We start from the raw sequence: 20,958 nt of genomic DNA on the forward strand, positions 1-20,958 counted from the left end.
ATGGTGTACAATATCCAGACTTTTTGCAGATAACAAAAATGAAGATTTTCCATGAGCATGTACCTTTGGAACCAAAAGAAAAATTGAAGAATAATGTGGGGAAGTGAAAAAGCAAAAGCTTTGCAGTTCATCATGAATCATGGTGCTTCCAAATATCTTTTTCCATTTTAAGCAACTTATAAACTTTTCTGAATATGCTTACTTATGTATAGTAAATCAGTTATACCTTATTCATATGTTTCTTTACTGAAATAAAAAAAATCCTGAAAATTTTAATTTAACCAAGTAACTAGTTCTAATACAAAATTAAGAATGACAGAACAAGATCTCTAACTGCTTCATGAACATTTGTCATTTTTTGATCACCCTTTTCTGTATATAAGAAATATTCAACCAATAGGGTGAAATCTGTCTCCCATTAAATAAATAGGAAGTTTCAGATACTCACTTTTCCAAGCTCTTTTTGAACAAAGAAATATAACCTAGGCCTCTCCAATCAGATATGTTCATAAAATAATTTGAGCCAGAAGCTGTTGACATAAAAGCCAGAAACTATGTGGAGCCAATTTTGCAAAGAATGACGTGAGTGTTTACAACTGTACCCGAATTCCAGAAGCAGCACCATGGAGCAGTGTTTTAGAATTTAAGTTATAGTTCTTCAGAAATCTTACAAAAATATTTAGGACACAAATTCTACTCTATTTCTGGATGAATAGTCACCTTCTCTGCTTCAGTGTGCCTGATGAATTCTTTATTGATGTTTACTCTCTTAAAAAGAAACCATAGATTTTTATAGCCTAATATATTAGGGATGCAGACTTTGAATTGGAAAGTAATACTTGCTTTAAAAGGAAAAAAAACTGGCTTAAAATATGTCCTTTATTTTTGTGAAGGTCTACTCCCATGCTCCTTCAGGTTTTTGGCAGAATTCGTATCAGTGTGACAGTAGAACTGAGGCCCTCATCTTCTTTGTGGCTTTGAGCTGGAGGCTACACTTAGACCCTAGAGGCCACTGCACTATCTTGCCTTGTAATCCTCTATAGATAGATAATCCCATGATCACTTGCTTCATCAAAGACAAAGAGAAGCTCTTTCTCAAAGTTTTCAAGATAGAATCATACAACATAATATAACATGAAAATATGAAAGTGGCCTCATATGGCCTTTGCCATATTGTTTTAGTTACAAACAAATCACAGATCCTTACTACAGCCAAGGGGTAGTGATTACACAGGGACATGACATTGAGGGTTACTTGCTAGTGTTCAACTTAAAGTGTGTTTGTCTCAGAAATAATGGCCATCATCTCTGTTTTCCTTTTACTTCATCATATTTGGGCCATGATATAAGTCAGGAGTGACACAAGAAGCTGCAAAGCAGGGGCATTCACACAAAGGACATGAATCATGCCAGTATGTGTTTCTGCAGCATCCTGGGTCATGGCAAGAGAAGGATAAATGCTGAATATGAAGTCAGAGAAGACAAAGGCAGATGTTGGTCCAGAAGAGCCCATATTGACATGATTCATGGTGGTGAATGTTAAAAAGGAAGAAAAAAGGAATTTAGCTAGAATCTGCTCTGATTGCATATAGAAAATGCTGCTGACTTACAGAAATACCTGCTAATAAGGCTTCAAGATGAACATCTAGAGCAGATTTAACACAGAGCTGAAAGTCCTGAGCCAATATCACAGCAGTAGCACAATTTATAGTTACATATGTTAATAGAATAGGTTGAGTTGAAATAATCTTCACAGGAAAATGTCTTTGGGATCTTTTATTGTCTTCTCAGGTTATCTGTTACAGACAAGAATCTCAAATTCATTAGCATTTTTACTTCATCCATAACTAGCACTTTTTGAAAAATCTTCATGTCTAATGAGTACATGAAAGTTAATATCAACTGAGTTTTAGGTAGTTAATTATAGTAGTAATAAAAGTATATAGGAAAATCTATTGGGATTTTTTATTTACTAGATAGCTATTAAATATTCATCATTAATACTTAAAATGTTGATCTCCTGGGCACTACATACATTGCTTCTCATGTGCTATAGCTCATGGTTCTTAAATTACTATCACAAATGTAACTAAATTTCATTTCAATGTAATGTAATTTTTTCCTGAGCTACACAGCTAGTAGGAAGTAGATCTTCAATCTCAGGTTTGTCTGGCAAAGTGTTTGCTATGGTCCATATTATACTTTTTTGGTCTCTAAGCTATCTTTGCTTTCTTGTGAAAACACTAGGCATGAGGGAAAGGAAAAGGGAGAAAAATTATAATGAAGAAGTATTCCAGGTCATGTTCTATCAAAAGCAAATTAAGAACTGGGCAAAGGGGTGAAAATATTATTTCCATAGCACTGGAAATAACAGTCAAAAATACTTCACAGAAAAATAGAAAAAATGTTTATTAAAAATTCTAATACCTTTTGCTTCAGAATCTAAATATTGGTAACAATGATAAAGCAAATACTTATTATTAGAATATTATAGATTTTCTCAACAAATTTAAAATATGGAAACATTTTAAATAATGTTAAGTTATTCACTTATTAGATATTTATTAAATTTGTTAAATATCTAATATGTATCTAACATTAAGGTGGCCTGTGTATTTAAAGGATATTAGAACAATCCCTGTCATAAGGTGTCTGGTAGTCTAATCATTGAAACTGGTAACACTGGCAACTTAAATCAGTAAGCAAAGATAAAATTGCAGCTTCTTTTTCCACCATTGTTTCACGTTTGGCCTGGTACAGTCAGCATTTTGTTTCAGTACAATTAAGATAAACTATAGACTTCAATTCAGTTTTCATCAGACCATCTGTCTGCAGTCTTTGGATAATTTCTAAACCAAAATGTTAAAATATTTACAAAATGATTTTGTTAAGTAATGAAGACTTTTTGGAAATAGAGTACATGTACACGAGGAATGCAAGAAATGTAAAACACAATAAGTAATTCAATGAAGTTCTTATAATAATTTTGTACATGCATAAAACATTTGGGTACTCAAATGACAAATTGACACTGAATACATGCATGGGCAGGTCCTTGCTCAGTAGATTTAAAATTCCATTAGTTGATTATTCACAGTATCAATAAGAAAAACTTTTTACTGAGACTTGCATTCCAGGTTAAAGTCATGACCTTGAGAGAGCTAATAAGGTTTAAGTCCTAATTGAAGGAGGTGGAAACTTACAACCCAGTTAGTAGGAGTGGGGTAGGGGGGTGGGGAAAACTGAGGACTCTGATCTTTCACAATTTCCCTTTCCTGCCAAAGATCCCCTGCTTGTTAAAAGAAAGCCTGCCAAAACTGTCTGACAAAACTCCTCCCATGATGTGGTCCTGCTAAACCCTCTAAAACTAGGACATTTGTTGTAGCCAGTCAACAATTTTCCACTTGAAAATGCACACTTCTGATGCTTAATAAAGTATAGCTGACCCATTGAGGTCTCTCTCCATTTCTTTTTCATTTTGTATTCTCTTTCATTTGCTTTCATTTAGTGACAAAACCTATAATAGAGTTTGGGGCTTTCTACTCCTCCCCATCCTAATGAACCTCTGCCATCTTTTCTCTTATTATTTTTCTTCCATTTCTTTCCTTTTTCCCTTCTGATAAAAGAAGGCCATTCACACTCTCCAAGTCCATTATAGACGGTGGCTGTTTTATGACTTAAAACCAACCCAGATCCTGGGCTAGATTTTTATATTGGGTACTTTATTGGTGTCAGAGGTATCCTCCTACTAACCCTGTCCTCTGCAATTCCTTCCTTCTTTCTCTTATATATTCAGACCTCCAGATCAGAGGCTTCTTTGTGCCATTTTGTTCCTGCATGCAACACCAGCTTTCTCATTCCTCGGAGAGGTAAGGTCCCTTCCAGTCTCTCACAGAAGCGCCCTGCCCAAGATCCTCACCTTTTGGCTCATCTAGACACTGGGGTCCTCCACCATTGGGATTGCAAGAGGGAACACCCTGTCATTCTCTATTGAAACTCTGTCTGGTGACAAGAGACATCAAGGGATGCTTTGATCTCAACTGCCACCTCAGTCTCAAACCTCTCCTACATGGATGGGGACTGCTCCCCCTTAGGTTGTCTTAATAAAAATTTTAAAAATCCTCCACTTCCAATCCAATCTCAAAGATAATGATCTATTAGGAAGACTACTTAAATCTGGCCATAATCTAAATTAGACAACCTAAATTGATGACCTAATTTGGGACTTTTGACCCCCAAATCCTCCATGACTTAGATAATTTCTTTGAATGAAATGGCAAATGGCCTGAGCTTTCTTACCTCCAACTTTTCTTTTACCGTCTCTCAAGGCCTGCATTATGCCAAAATTGCTCTACTCTACAATTAATCCTCATCACTTTATAAGCCCCCTAGATTATGCCCTCTTCTTTATTTACTGTCCCTGAAATAGCAAATGAACCCCCACCAAAAGTAAATAATGCTGGAGGCTATAAAGGAAAGTTTCATAGACAGGAGTGCCTAATAACTATCAAAAGAGAATTCCAAAGTTGTAAGCTTTTTCCCAAGTCAATATGAGACCTACAAATCTTCCTAACCTTCTACACAGGCAAGCTTGATCTGTGTTTCTGTGTCTGCTAGTATGACTATCTAGCCCCAATATTTATCCTTCCTATTGGTCTAAGATATAATGTGACACATAAAAGTCCTAACTAACTTTACTAAGAAAGCCCTAACTGGCACAGATAAGGGATCTCTACTAAACATAGAGGTCATACCAAAAGAAAGATATTTTGCAAAAATCAAATGGCATTAGACACCTTAACTACAACTCATTAGAACATCTGTGACATTATAAAAGCAATGTTATATATAATAATTCTACTAATATGTCCACACTCTTGACCCCCACAAGCTTTCTTTACCAAAAAGCAACTTATCTACAGCCCAGCCTAACCTCTGTGGACAGTATACGCCACATTCCTTAGCAAACTACTGTTCACTGCAGAAAAAATGCAGGCCCAAAATTATGTTGATAAGAAGAAACCAAGTTTCCTTGAAGGAATGTTCCTCCTAGCCATGAAATCTATAAGAATGTATGGTTAGGAGTTCAATTAGAACCAAGTCAGCATGGACCAAGATGACCTAGAATTGCTATGAAAATGAGGACTTGAAAGTCTGGTGTTAGTCAAAATTCAATAAATGTGTTCAATGCCCCTTTACCCAGGTGTTGGGAATGTCAGTCCTGACTTGCTTCAGTTCCTTTTCTGTGGGAGAAATTTGATAAAATGGATTGGAGGAAGGTTTGAGAGAACTGAAGGCGGCTAGCCAGGACCACTCCTTATTGATACATGAAGGTCTCATGTCCTAAATCTGACCCCAACATCCCTCAGAAGTATGAAATGTTGTGCACTATTTGTCTCTTTGTTTCTGATTGACTTGGCCCACTGGTGGGGGGCACTCTCACCCAATGACTCTTGGATCCTGAGATAAAATCTTAGTCTGATCCAAGGTTGTTGGAAAAGAGGTGACCCATTAATCCCCAAAGCATGAGCCAAGCCATCTCTCCCTGTTCAGAAATACTCCTACACCTCAAGATCTCTGTTTCCTGTGTGTTTTGTGTATGTGAGCACACCTGTGCATTGTGTTGTTGTGTTTACATATTTGCTTCTGTCCATGTATCATGTACATGGTATCAAAATTGGCATATGAATAAATGAACTCTCATAAACTAAAATTTAAAAGAGAAATGAATCCAAGTACCATTTTAACAGTTTATGTGACTTAAAAGATTCAACTGAAATTAGGTAAACAGATGAAAGTAAATATGGCTTTAAAATTACCAACTCACAAGGTTTTCTAGATATTCAATTAACAGACTGCTGGTTTCCATAAAATGTCTAGAAATATCCATTGTTTCTAGGATTTTTCTTCAATAGGGAACAGATAGCTAGACTGTTAACTACACTTGTCTGATATCTTGATTTTTACAGTTAAAAATGAGTAAATTATATTTAACATCATCATCAATGGAATTAACCATAAATATGTTTGTTAGAGGAGACATCTGATTAATTATAAAGTTAAAATACTAAGACATCATCTGCTTTTTAAATTCCATGAGATAATATATTTAAACATTAAATGTGTTTTTATAAATTGGTAAATGAAAAAATATTTTAAGATTGCTTTGTTTTGTGGTCTTCACTAAAGGTTATTAAGAGTTAAAGTTCTAACAGGTGTAATTATATATACAAAGGGCCCAAAAAGTTTCAGCTGTGTTTCAATTATAGTACTGTAAATAGCATAAAATATTTTATCTTATTAAAAGAAGTAATTGGAAAAAGTTCAAAAATTTTATAAGAATTGATTCATAATGTGATTTTCAAAAGATCAACAGCTAGGAAAGAGATATAAGAAGGTTACAGGTATGGAAATATGTTTTAGTGTGAAAGTGGAAGAAATCTAAGTAAGTTGCATCAGGTTTGTGGAGGGTAAATTTCAAAAAGTTTGTACGTAACACAATCAGTTAAAGTTATTCAAGTTTTTTCTTAAGATCAAATATTAATATACTTATATAAATAAACAAAAGTTTAATACTCTGTGGGTTGAAGTAAAAATGATTTATTAAAATGTGAATCTGTTCTTATCTATGAAGATAATTTCTTGTGTCTGTTAAGTTTTATTCTTAAGAGAAACTATTCTTAAAGGTACTAGGGTTTGAACAATTCTGATTAGACAACAACTGTTAAGAGTACTATGCTGCATTACAGATTGTGGACTTTTCTTTAAATAGCTAAACTTGATTAACACAACAATGTCAGTGTAATCATGGGACTGTTACTGGCTTCTTTGTAATATCTTCCAAGTATGTAAGTCTTTAAAGTACAAGGTATAGAAGAACATTTTACCAAGCTGGCGTTCTTCAAACTGAACTTTAAAGTATTCTTTTTGTATTCTCTTTTTGGGATTATAAAAATTGTATTTCTTGGTTTATAGCTATTAAACAAACTCTATATTCATTTTTCTCGTAATAACAGTTTTTTCCTTTCTTAGAGAAACAACTGCTTGACAAGGTGACCCATCTAGACCTAATGACCTCCCAAGAACATGCAAAAGTCATTCTCCTCTTTCACTCATGTGACACTCCTGAGCCCCATTAGGAATAATCACCCAGGACATGTTGAAATCCCCTCTCTCTATACTCTCTTAAGTCACAACCATCAAGACTGTGGAGGAACCTAAAATACCCCCCATCTGCTTCCAGATCTCTGACAGGGGATACTCTACTCTGTCCCTCTTCTGCAGAAAGTAAGCAGATATGATGACTTTGCCCCAACTCATTATACCCTTTTAGATTCCAGAATGAAGGAGGCTGAAACTTACAACCCCTCAGGGGGAAAGAAAACTGAGGACCCTGACCTTTTGCAATTTCCCTTATCTGCCAAAATTCCCCTGCCTGCTAAAAGTATCTGATAAACTCCTCCCATGATATGACCCTGCTAAATCCTATAAAACACAGACCCTTGTAGTCAGTAACCATTTTTCCTTTGAAATGTATTTCTCTGATGCTTAGTAAAGAATTGTTGATCTGTTGAGGTCTGTCTCCATTTTTTTTCTTTTTGTATTCTCTTTCATTTGCTTTCACTAATTCTTCATCTCAATTTTAAAATGATAATGAAAAGTTAATTTAAAGATTAAAAGAGAGAAATTAAATGTATTCATTAAGGAATTATTTATTCATTACACCATTCAAAACTTATGAGAACACAAGAGACCATCTATTACCTGAAAGTTGTGTGAAAGTGCCAGTATCTTTTTTTCTGCTCCTCATTTCCATTGCTTTGGCATGTTAATTTCTAGCAAAATACAAAAAAAAAATTGTTTCTAGATCCTTCTCCTACTGCCTGCTCTGCACTACCTTCCTACCCACCATACACACTTCTACAATATATAACATCAAAATTTGAGGGAAACCACTGTTGAAATATAACTTCACCTTCCATCAGTGATTTCCTGCCCTCAGTAATGAAGAATCTGTATTTATCCAGAGGACAAAGTACACTTTTTGTTGAGGATGAACAAAAACACTCTTTGGAGATTGCATGAAAACCCAAGGAGAAGATGGGTATCTGTAGATCCAGGAGAAAGGGCTTGGAATAAAAAAAAAAAAAAAATCCTGCCCACATCTTAATCTTAGAATTCCAATCCTCAGCAATGTGAGAAAATATTTTTTTTTTTTTTTGCTTAAGCCACTTTGTATGACATCCCTAGCAAAATACACACGTGTTATACTTCAGATTTGTTTAAGATATATTTTTCAAATTTCAAAGTTACATGTAAATACAAAGCAGTGTAGATAACATTCATGAATCTACAATATTTGGGCATCTGTTTCATTAGTTTTGTATATTTATATTAGTTTTTAAAACAGAGAATACGCTTAAACATGTTTCTTTGATTAGATTCAAAGTATTTGCTTGTTTTTTTCTGTAATCAAGTACAAGGACTGGAAATGGAAGCTTTTCCTGTGTAGTTCAAGGGCTCCATTTCCCTCTACCTTGTGCTTTTTTTACACTCCTGTTCTGTTTAAGTCCTGAGTTGTCATAAAAATCTATCTTCAATTGCTTTCACATGTGTTCCTGCTGTTGCGGGCAGCCTTTAAAGTGTGGCACTTGAAAAAACTTCCCATTCCTCTTTTTATAGCTCCACTCTCAATGACATTTGAATAGTGCTTTGTTTTGAGATAGTCCTGAAATCCTAGCCTACATCTTGCCTGGCAAAGTTAAATGGATTAGAATATCATGTTAAAGCCACATCCTAGAATTTGGAGGAACTCCTGAAATTTCCGTGGCTCTAGTCCTCAAGAGGAGCTCTAGTTCTCTGCAAACTCTCTTTGATATCGTTGTGTGCTTTTAAGCCAATCACTTGGCTTCTCTGAGTTGCAACATCCTATTTGTGAAATAAGAATGAAGATATCTCCATTTTGGGGATGATGATTAAATTAGAAAATGGCTTTTGGAAACACAGATGATTGCTTTGCTTTGTATATTGTATAGCTTGAAAATTCTCAAAACACATTCTCCCCTTGTCTCATTTTATATTCCCTTAACTTTGTAATTTTAATTTATAACATTTACTGGAACTGAAATTGTACCACTAACATTTTTTTAACTCATATCTTGTTTGAAACTATGACTGAATTTTTAAAAGCAACAACTTTGCCTTACTCTTAGCTGTATTCTTAGTACAAGGTTTAAAGTCAATCATGTGCAAAGTAAAAATTTTTGAATAAAATAATGAAAACCTTATTAAGTCAGAGTGAATATTTTTAAAATAATATAAAATGAATATAGTTTGTCTGTTGTTGCTCTAGTTATTACTAACATTGTTAGAAGACCAGACTCTGTGCTGACCTACATTCACAAAATCAAGAATAACAAGAATCAAGAAAGACATAAAAATGTCTTATTCTATTTGATATTCTCACTCCTCTGGCACTCTCATTAGGAGCCAATACCAGAGATACCACATCATGAGGAATTCAGCTATAGAAAAGAAGACATATTGCATTGGATTTCTTCATTGTTTTATCTTATAAAATTGTACTCTAAAAAAAATGAATTTTAAAGGTGGAAGGACCATACCATCTCATTTCTCACTATCACCAGTATTATTAATAATTCGTATTTTTGTTAAACTCTTAATTCACACTGTATTTTTCTCTTTCATTAAGGAATTCTGGTTTTTTTCCTTGCTAGTCTTATAAAATATGAACTCGTCTCTTCAAAGGATATATTACAAATTTATCTAACACATTAATTGGATGTCTATAAATATACTTGAGGCCAGAGCTTCTACTTGGCATTTGAGATATGATAATAGTAATAGTAGTAGTAGTAGTAATAATAATAATAATAATAATAATAATAATAATAATAATAATATTTCTCTTGGCAAAGAGTCAAAATGTGGAGAGGGAATCAGACAAATAAATCAGGTATTAACTTATCATCCACTGGAAACATTATACACAAAATAGTAGGATGATTAGGCAACTGAGAGATAAGATTAGTAATGGCATACTGTGGTCCTTCCATGATTTCAGTTATCATAGCAAACCAATGTCTGAAAATATTAAATGCAATATTTCAGAAATAAAATATTCATGTTTTAAATAATTTTTATGCTTTTTCTTTTAGTTTTTGTTAGCTTCTTACTAGACCTAATTTATAACTTTATCATAGGTAAAGTATAACTATTAAAATCTCAAAGACATCAAATGGAATAAAATTTATACTGATTGTCTTCTTTAAAAAAATATTTTTTCTTATTTCTAGAAATATTATTTAATACCTCTGCTACAGTCTAAGAAACCTGAAGTTATATAGCCAACACATTAATAAACTTAATTAAGTTGTTTAATTATGACCTGCATCACATAGATAGTATATTAATATATAATTTATGTTATATATTCCAAAGGGAATAATTATTAATATGTAAATGTGTTTCTAATTACTTTTATTGATTGTCTCAGGATCATTGTCCTTAACAAAATAGATTTTTATTAGAATGAGAGAGAAGAGTTAATAAGGAATATTTTCTATGACTACTAAATTTTAGATTTCAAGAAATTGCAGTGCTAATGTAAAAATTCAAAACAAGATTCATTATTATTGCAATGGTAAGCAAGTTACTAAATTTGTCTCTTTTGCAGTAGTTTTATCAGTTGAAGTTAATTTGTATATATTTGGATTCCTTTTTATTTGTGATTACAGGTGAATTTTCAGAATGTGTTATAATACTCTGATAAATATTTATTATGCCTAAAATTTCATAACAATATTTAAATGAGTAACGTAAATCTGCTCTGTAAAGAAAGCAGGGATTAGAACTCCTTAGGTTTACATGGTTTGTAATTGTTTGAGTTTTATAAAGGATACTCTGGAGGCACTGTTGAGGGTGCCAGGAAACTGAGTCTTTGATTAAAAAAAATTACAGGACTGGAGTTGTCTTTATTATAATGCATTTTTAAAGATCATAACCATAGATAAATTAGGTTACCACTGAATTATAAATGTGTTTACTTAGGAAATACATAATTAATTTGTCAAGTATAAATTAATGCAATATTCTAAATACCTTTATTTTTTGGTCCATTTGCAATCCTTATTTCTGGCCAATATCTTATTTTTTGGGACTTGATTTTATATATGTGTGGGTGAGGGGAAGTTTTCTGTTTTCTAGTTTTGACATGCAACTTTTGATTGACATTGGCAAATTCTGGCTTACTTGCCTTGACTACTTCAGGTTAAACAATCCTCCTGATTAAATTCTACTGCTATTATTTCTGCCTTCACACAAGAACATTGGATGATAATAATGAACAAAAAGATTCTAAAAATAATCCAACACATAGAATAAATGTAATTTGACAACTAATAAAGTTATGTCATAATGGATACATAAGAGTCAATGTTTATTGCATGGCCTATGGCTTAATTAAACATTTCTATTGGTTAGAGATCTATATTAAACAATCAAACAAAAACAACAGTACAAGCAACAGCAAAACTATTTAAAAAAATGTTCCCATCTATTTTTACCGTAGTTTCTTTATAGGTACAGGAAGAACCTATTGCTTCCTAAGTTCTGAATGGCCTACTAAGTAGTCACAGTTAGAGTCCTATAGAGAAAATTTCAATGTAGGGAGCATTCTTATAGAGCCACTCCTCGGTAAATATATCCAGCACATCAGGTGAGATCCTGATCATTACCTCCTATAAAGGAAGATGTATAATTGTCTGGACAAAGGGATAGATACACTGTGTTTTAAAGGACTCTGAAATATTCTAAATGTCCTCTTCCCTCTTTTTCCATTTTCAATTTTAGTAATAACTGTCAATGTGTCATTCACTCCCCCATCTTAGATTAGGAGCACCTTGATGTCAAAGACATGCAATATTTACATCTGTAGCTCCTTTAGTAATTAATGTAGGACCTAACATAATTTCCCATATATATTTATTTCTATTCATGGTGCAACTGTTTAAAATCAGTTCTTCTTTATCTTTCATTCTAATGATAGTCTCCTAAGAAGTGCTGTTGACATTCATCTTTTTTTTCTTTTACATTTAAGTGATGTTATTTTTACTGTGGTTAAAAGATCATACACCAAGAAAAAATTATTTTAAGTGTTTTTAAGGTACAGTCCAGTAGAGCTAAGTGTATTCACATTGCTTTGAAAAAGATCTTCAGAACTTTTCGTCTTGCAAATATGAAACTTTGTATTCATTAATTTTTTGTTGTTGTTGTGCTGGGGTTGTGGCTCAGCAGTAGAGTACTCAGCTAGCACATGCGAGGTCCTGGGTTTGATCCTCAGCACCACATAAAGAAATAAATAAATTAAATAAAGGTTTTGTGTCCAACTACAACTTAAAAGTAATTTTTTTTCCTATTTCCCCTTCCTTTCTCCCCTGGTAACTACCATTCTGATGTGTTTCTATGAGTGAGGTATTATTTAACTTTAAAAAGAGGGGGCGGGAATCATATTACATACTGCAACATGGATATAAACTGAAGACATTGTGTTAAGTGAATAATGTCCCCCACTTAAAAAAAAAAATTTCTGAATGACTTCATTTACAGAGGGTCTCTGACTTTCATTATCTAAATCCCTCAGTTGTATAAGATGGCCAAGGTTGTCTCATAAATTCACATGTTCAAATTTGATCAATATTTAAGATCCTTTTTTTGTTCTCTGATTCTTTCAGGATAAAAAGAAACAGTCCCAATTACAACATTTAATATCTTTTAATCATCCTCAAACCCACATCTTTTTTCCTCATTATCTTTTTTACTCAGCTAAGACTTATATAAGTACCATGAGCAAGGACAACTATTCTCTGAACAATAATCCTACATTATTTTCTTTGCCTTTAATTATGATTTGTCAAAAAGCCTGTACTCAAAATTAGCATTGTATGTCTATCAAAATCTAGATATTCCTCAAGTAAAATATATAGTAAAATTCCTATCAATGTTTTAATCATAAAGCATGATTATAATTACACTGCCTCTCAGTACCTGGGATATATTAGAGGTTCAATAAATGATGGCTGGAATAAATTAAATTACACTCTTAGTTTCATTTAGATTTCTGTATCATTCACAAAATCTTGAAATGCCTATAGACTGACATCATATTAGCATCTAGAATCGTGTTTTGACATAAAAGACATGTAATAAATGTTTATTACTGAATTTAAATATTTACATTTATTAAATATAAAGAATGGTATGTGACTCAATCGACCATCCTTTCTCTAGAGACCTTTTCTCTTATGCATAAACAACCCTGTGGACATTATGCAATCAGATGGTAAAACTGAGTATTGGAAGGTCAGAAAAATAGTTTTCCTAAGAGTAATGTAAATATGACTACATAACTAAAATTTTCTGGGGGGATCTTTTTTCTGACAAAATACATATGATAAAAATCCAATACCTAACATTTTAAAAAAAGTAAGAATTCCATGTAGCATGAATTTACCTTCCATCCATGGGCAGAGTATTTAAATTACCTGAGACTCTTGGGACTTTAGCCTTGAACACAGTTCTACTTATTTGCCTTATTGAATTTTTATAGTCTCTTGTGAAAGGGGTATCTATATCAAAAGCACTGTGTTTTTAAAAGAAGTTGTAAAAAGGATTGCAGCATTTATAAAATAGAATGAGGAGGAAGTTGTAGGCTAATTAGTTAAAATAATTTAAAACTCTCTAAAATAATTAGTTTATGTTCAACAAAGAAAAGGAGGGGGAAATCAAAATACACGGGGGAGAGAATACACGTGTGATACTGTATTTTATCAATCCCTGCATTCCCCCACAACATCATTGCAATGAATAACACATAGGAGCACTCAATGAAAAGCAAGTTTGCAGAGGGGATATAGTTGGTACACCAGTAAATTGGATTCCCTTGTTCTGTGTCACAATCCCAGCTCAGTGATCATCATTCAGGGTGACTTTGGGGATATTACTTTAACTCCCTGTGCTTCACATTAATACACTATAGTACTGCTGGCTTTTATATCCTGCATACCTTCAAAGTGTCAGAGTGTTATAAAGACCCAGTTTTATTGTCTATTACATTTATATTCAATTTTAACCCAAAGCTTTCACAATCACTTCTTTTCAAAGAGGTACATATCCTATTTAAATCCTTTCTCTGTTGTGTTAATGGCTGAGGCAAGTTCATTCTATAACTCCAGGGAGTTGTTTTTGGACAGTCTGATTTTCTTAGACAGTGTGGAAATAGAGTTCAGGGGATGGGAATGTAAGATAGATAATCAAATTTTAAAATACATGATTTAAATACAGATTTAAATATTACAAGGATTTTATAATCACTTGGCAGTTTAAAATACAAGAAATTGAAATGAGAGGCACTATGTAAGAAACAAAAGAAAGCTCAGTATTTATTATTCATAATAAAGGTTATGAACACACAAAAAAACAAACTTCAGGACAAGATACAGTGTGGAGACTACATTTGGAATAATTGTTCTAGTGGATGGATGCAAGGTTTGCAGTAGTGGAGAATTTACAATTTACAGAGGAAATGTACAGTTGAATCTCAAATTTCACAGAAAGGAAAGAGTCATCTTTCAGCTGTATGACCTTAGAAAAACTCACAAGTCTCCTTTCTTGACTGTATGTAGTCATTAAATAAAAACCTGTGCATAGAAAGAATAATAGAGAAGTCACTACTCCCGTGAAATAGTATAATTAGTCCTTACAAAACAGTGAAAAACATCAACTGGGGAAACTTCAATTTAGTAGAATTTAGTATGACAGATAGCTAATTTAATTCTATGGGCCAAGTAAGTTACAACATACTATAAAACACATACTACATACTTTTTTAATAAATATTTACTAGGAGAAAGAATTAATGGTAAACTGAAAGAGTAGTTGTAGGAAAACCAGGGTCAACTCAATTACATTATGTATTCAGACATTCCCTAAGTCAAATCACTCTTACCAGGATGAATTATTTATAGAGAAAGCTTGCTCAATGCAATCAGCCTCCTTGATTCCCAGTCCTACTAGATCAGGAACTCTGGGCTCTCCGTGTGATCCCATGGATTCTCCTGACACCACTTTTCCTGGGTAGGTTGTAGGTTCTGTAAGAAGTTTTTGCTCAGTTCTATGGGAATCAGTACAGTATCAAAACTGCCTGCTAAGTATCTGCTTGGCAGCTGGATCTTGCAAACTTTTGAATGAACACTTCGAAGCCATAAAGTCAATTACAGATTTGACTTTACATGTGAATGGGTGCTGAGAATGTCACAGGCAATGTCAAATTGTGGACTTATTATTCTCCAAATACTACAATACTGCTGCTAAGATGAAAAACAGTATCAGAATTTCTGGGCCATGGATTTTCTGGGGAGGGAATAAGTACCAGTTGGAGGTATGTGCCCACTGGAAACAAAAGGTAGAAAAGTAGTATTAAGAGACAAAGCAGAAAGATGCAGAAAAAATATTTTTTGAAGCAGGCGCCTGATGGGTGGAAGAGATGTGATGGGTCTAATCCTAACCTGGGAAAAGCCTGCAAATGCTTTATTTATAGGTAAACACACCAAAGGAATTTATTTTGAGGTGGGGTTCTTCAAGGTAATCAAGAAGTCAGAAGCTATGGGGAATTGGCCTGGTTATCACTTGCACAGTAATTCCTCCTCCAGGCAGTTGGCGCCACAAGGATTGTTAGGTGTACTGGTATTTCTTTCACCCCAGGGTACCAGGCATCTGAATTCAAAGCTATAAAACCCATAAATTCCACTCCAGGAATAGAATCTACCCCATAATAGCAGCTGCCTACAAGTGCTTGTGTCTTATAGCACCATTGCACCATTGCACTGAGAGAAACCCAAAGCAACCATTCATTTGTCGTTCCCAACAAGAATTCAGCATATAATTATTCAATGCTTTAAAATTGCAGGAATTTCCAAAATATTACTTATTCGGATTTTCCAAAATGCATTTATATGATATTTTCCAGACCTTCTAAATTATGGCTTTTTTTTTCCTGCTTGCAAGAAATGAACAATAGACCAACCAATTTCAAAGTTATTTGTGGTCACCCAATGGAATGGCACATCCTGGACAGACAGTGGGAACAACTCTAAAACCAAATTCATTCTAGTGTTTCTTGAGTTAATATGATTGTTAAGGATTGATGTGTAATGTTGGTTTGTTCATTAAAAAGTACTACAGTTTAAAGTGGAACAACTCTTCTCTTTCCCTGGTTTATCCTAAAAAGTTCATCCTGACAAGAATGCATATCCTGAAAAGTAAATATGGTTCTTGAACAAATGGAGTATAAATTCTGTTTTAAATAAAAATTTCTCTTGAAACTGTTCTGCCTCCCTAATAATTGAATGTTATTTCAGAGTGTAATGTGTTCTGCAAGCAGACCTTTCCATTGTGCAAGGCTAGAATGGAGAAGACTACAGAAATGAAACAAAGATTCTGGCAAGGAAGTACACAAAGCTACTTTCAGTGCATTCTGAAAAGGACGGGTGGTAGGTCACTCATTGTATTAGTGTACCACGGTAATAAAAATAGAATCTGCCATGGATGTAACTCTTCAGACAAGTGTTTATGTTCTTGAATCATGCAGAAATTCCCCATGTGCCTCTCTTTTTAAAAAATCACCTTTTAAAATGTGAAAACTTTTAATTTTTTTTTTTTTTTTTTTTTTTTTTTTTTTTTTTTTTTTTTTTTTTTTTTTTTTTTAGCCATGGACTGATTTGGCCTGTTTTACAAGTTTTTATAAATGGAATCATACTGTATACATACTTTTCTGACCAGTTCCTTTCATTTAATAAAAAGCCTCAGACTCTCTTTGTTTTTCAATAAATAGTAGTTTCAATGCAAAGTAAAATATTCCATTGTGTGAAAAATTGCAATCTGTTTCATCCTTTTATTTGTTCATGTATATTGGAATTGTGGTCACTCTGCCTATTGTAAAAAATGCTATAGAGAAATGAAAACTCTTAGAATTGTTGGTGGAAGTATATATTAGTATAACCATTATGGAAAACAATATGGAGATTCTAAAAACAAATAAAAATAGAACTGCCAGATGATCTAGAAATCCTACTCTTGGGGAGTAAAGCTAAAGGGAACAAAAATAATCTGTCAAAGAGACAACTTCACTCCTATATTAATTGCAGCACACATGAAAGGATCTATTGTCCATTAACATATAAATGGATTAAAAATGGTACATATACACAGATGGGATGCTGTTCAGCAATAAGAAGAATTAAACCCTGTTATTTTTGACTACAGTTGGAACCAGAGATCACCATATTAACTAATGAATGTGGATGATTTCACTGACATGCGGAATGGAAACTTGATCTCATAGAAGCTGAGAGCAGAATGGTGGTTACCAGAAATTGAAGGAAAAAGGGAAGAAGGAAGGATGGGAGTGGTTGACAGATGAGTACTAAATTTCAGTTAGCCGTAAGAAGTTCTAGTATTCTGTTACACAATAAGGTTTCTACAGAAAATTATGATTACTGTGTATTTCAAAAAGCTAGAAGAGGATTTGAATATTTTCATCATAAGCAATGGTAACTATTTCAATATAGTGGTAGGTTGAACCTAATTTTAATGTTATACAATGTATACATTTAATGAAACATCACATGATACTTCAATAACAGATTTTTTTTTGTTTTTGTGCATTAGCTAAAATTAAATAAAATAAAGTTGCTAAGAATATTCTTGTATGATATTTTCAAGGATATTTGATTTTAATTCCTCTGGGTATCATATATATATATATATATATATATATATATATATATATATATATATATATTCACACACACATATGTGTATATATATAATTTTTCATGTATATATATGTATATATATGTATATATATGTATATATATATATACATACACACACACAAATAAGCATACATATATAAATAAATGAATGATAGGAAAAGCTAGGTTATAAGACAGATAGAGCCACCCTATTTTGGGAAGTGGTTGTAAAGCTTTTACCTTGACCAGCAATGTATGAGAGATATAGCTGCACTACATCCATGACTGTTCTTAGTATTTTAACCTTTTTTAAGTTTATCAATTCTAGGTGATAGTTTCTATTTTTATTGTTCCCTCTGCAAAATTAGTTTTTTCATCATGTTGAAGCCCTATGTGTAATTTTAGTGCTTTTTCATCATATATATATCATGTACACATATAAATATCAGATTTTGAATAACTCAATGTGATAAAAAATATTTTGCATATTATCTATTATAAATGTTATTGTTTTAATCTTTTTCTTTAAATTAGTAATTCAGCTTCAATTAATTTTTTGGTTTTATAAGATGTGAATTATGTTTTTAATTTGTTGTGCTGTTTTTTAAATGTATATTCATCAAACAGTTCCAACATTTTGTTGATATTTGTTTTCCTCTGCCTAGTTTATTACACTTAACGTAACTTCATCCACATTGGAATTATATTGTTATGGGTGACAAGATTTTTATATTTTTAAAGATGAATAGTATCCCATTGCATATATTATTCTATTTTCATTATCCATCCATTAATGCACATTTGGATTGATATCACATACTGGTATTGTGTATAATACATAACAAAGATGGAAATTTAAATGTAAAATATATTGCAAATAAGACCATATAAAAAATTAGAAAATATAATCACTTCTCGATAATTTCTACAAAACAATATAAAGAACATTTCAAGTCCTGCAACATTAACTCCTATTTTGTCTTTTTTGTATCTGTATATCAAAATTCTGAGTGTATATGCATCTTTGAATTGGGAATACTCTTTGAGGGACAGTGTCAGGTAGATTTATGCAAAGCCTGAGTCCTTGTCTAGGACATAGTTTCCACATCACTGGGATCAACAATGTCCATTAAAAATAAAGTTTGAATCATGAATACAAGCACACAGGTTATTTAAAATTTTATAGTGGCCATTACAATAGTTTTAAAATGCCAGTGAAATTAATTTAATAGTATACTTTATTAAGCCTAATACAAAAATATCACTTTGACATGTAATCAATATATTAGTATAATATTTTAAAACATTTTTCATAATGTCTTCAAAACCTATTGTGTATTATATATAGCATATCTCAATTTGAACTGCTTCCATTTCAAGGCTGTTTCCAAAAGTGACTACTAGTTAGAGTTTTGTACACCATAGGTTTATACTAAATCACTGTTTTAATTTTATGAAAAAGGAAATTAAGGAGAAAATGATATCTGTTTCAGAAGTTTGATTTGAGTTCTTAAAATACCTCATATGTCTATATTAGCACAATTATTATTCTCTCTTCTTGATAACATGTGTTATAGATGTAATAATTTATCAGGTATCCTAATCTCCTAATTAAATCATGTTGGTTTGTTCATTAAAAAGTACTACAATTTAAAGTGGAACAACTCTTCTCTTTCCCTGGTTTATCCTAAAAAGTTCATCCTGACAAGAATGCATATCCTATATTAGCACAATTATTATTCTCTCTTCTTGATAACATATGTTATAGATGTAATAATTTATCAGGTATCCTAATCTCCTAATTAAATCATGTATCATCTCCAGGTTAGTGGATTGATTTTTGCTTATGCATTCATATTTTTATATATTTATATACATTCATATTTTTATATTTCTAAAATCATCCTTGAGTTGTTTTATAATGCTTTTTAGAAACTTGATTAGAGATTGATCTTTCAAAGTCTTGCCTGTATGCTTTTCGGGTAGGACCATAACAATGTTAATCTCAAATTAATCCTCACTCCTATGGCAAGATTCTTGTTAGAACACTATCATGTAAATTATGGGGTTTTCCACTCCAGTTAATGGGAACAGACACTATTCCTGACTCTATGACTGTTGAAGACTGTTTCCAGTAAAACTTTTGATTGAATCTTTTCCAAAACCTTCACTAACTTCTTTATGTACATATGCTTATCATAATCAACTAAGTATTGTGGCAGCTTCTCGGAAGATTTTCAATGTCATCTCTGTGTATACTCTGTGTCCCTCTGTCCTCTTTCCTCAGTTCTGGGAAGTATAGCAGTCTCAGTTTTCTCGAATTCTCATGCTGGTCTCCTTAACTCACATAGCTCCATGGCCCCTGCCTTGGTGTCCTTTTCCTGTTTCTTGATCCCTCAATGAAGGGAGAAATATAAGATGAGTCAATGGATTTTCTTTCCTGTGGCCACTGCCTTCAACTCCATCGTTCCACATTTTGAGTATGGTCATTTTGTCAGTTCATATGGAAGGGTAAATCTATTTTTCATTAATGTATTCGGCTAGAAGAATATCCATGACAGACAAATATACAAGGGAAGTTTGTCCACAAGTCTGGGGACTTTCCCCTTCTTGTTTTATCCCCATTCTAGAATGTTCCTCCTCCCTTTGTAATAAACTTTTAGGAACTATGGAAGCCAACTCCATTCTCTTATTCCTAAGGCAAGTTTCTAATTGAATCTACCTACCATACTCTGGATGGATGGTGATTTTTGTGATTTGCTAGTGTCTTAAAACTTTTTTAAAAATATTTTTGTTCCAAATTTTGTAATTGCTGTAATTAGTAAGTTTAGTTTTATGAGTTATTTTACAAACTGAACACTGGATGTTCATTGAAATTGTTTGTATTTTGAACACAGATGAGTAATACTGAAAATTTAAAACGCATGTCTGAAGTGCTATGTGATTATTTAGTTTTGACTATGGCAAAAAATTCATGAGATGCTTGTTTTTGTTTTAAAAACAGAGTCATACAAATTTGCACTGTTTCATCCCCAGAGATTCACTTTATTTATAAATAACTTGCAATTGCCACAGACATTTTATCTTGTGCTTATAATTTAAAATGAAATAACTTTCAGTAAACAGA

Source organism: Spermophilus citellus, assembly GCF_964194105.1.
Source record: "Spermophilus citellus genome assembly, chromosome: 2".
Classification (NCBI taxonomy): Eukaryota; Metazoa; Chordata; class Mammalia; order Rodentia; family Sciuridae; genus Spermophilus; species Spermophilus citellus.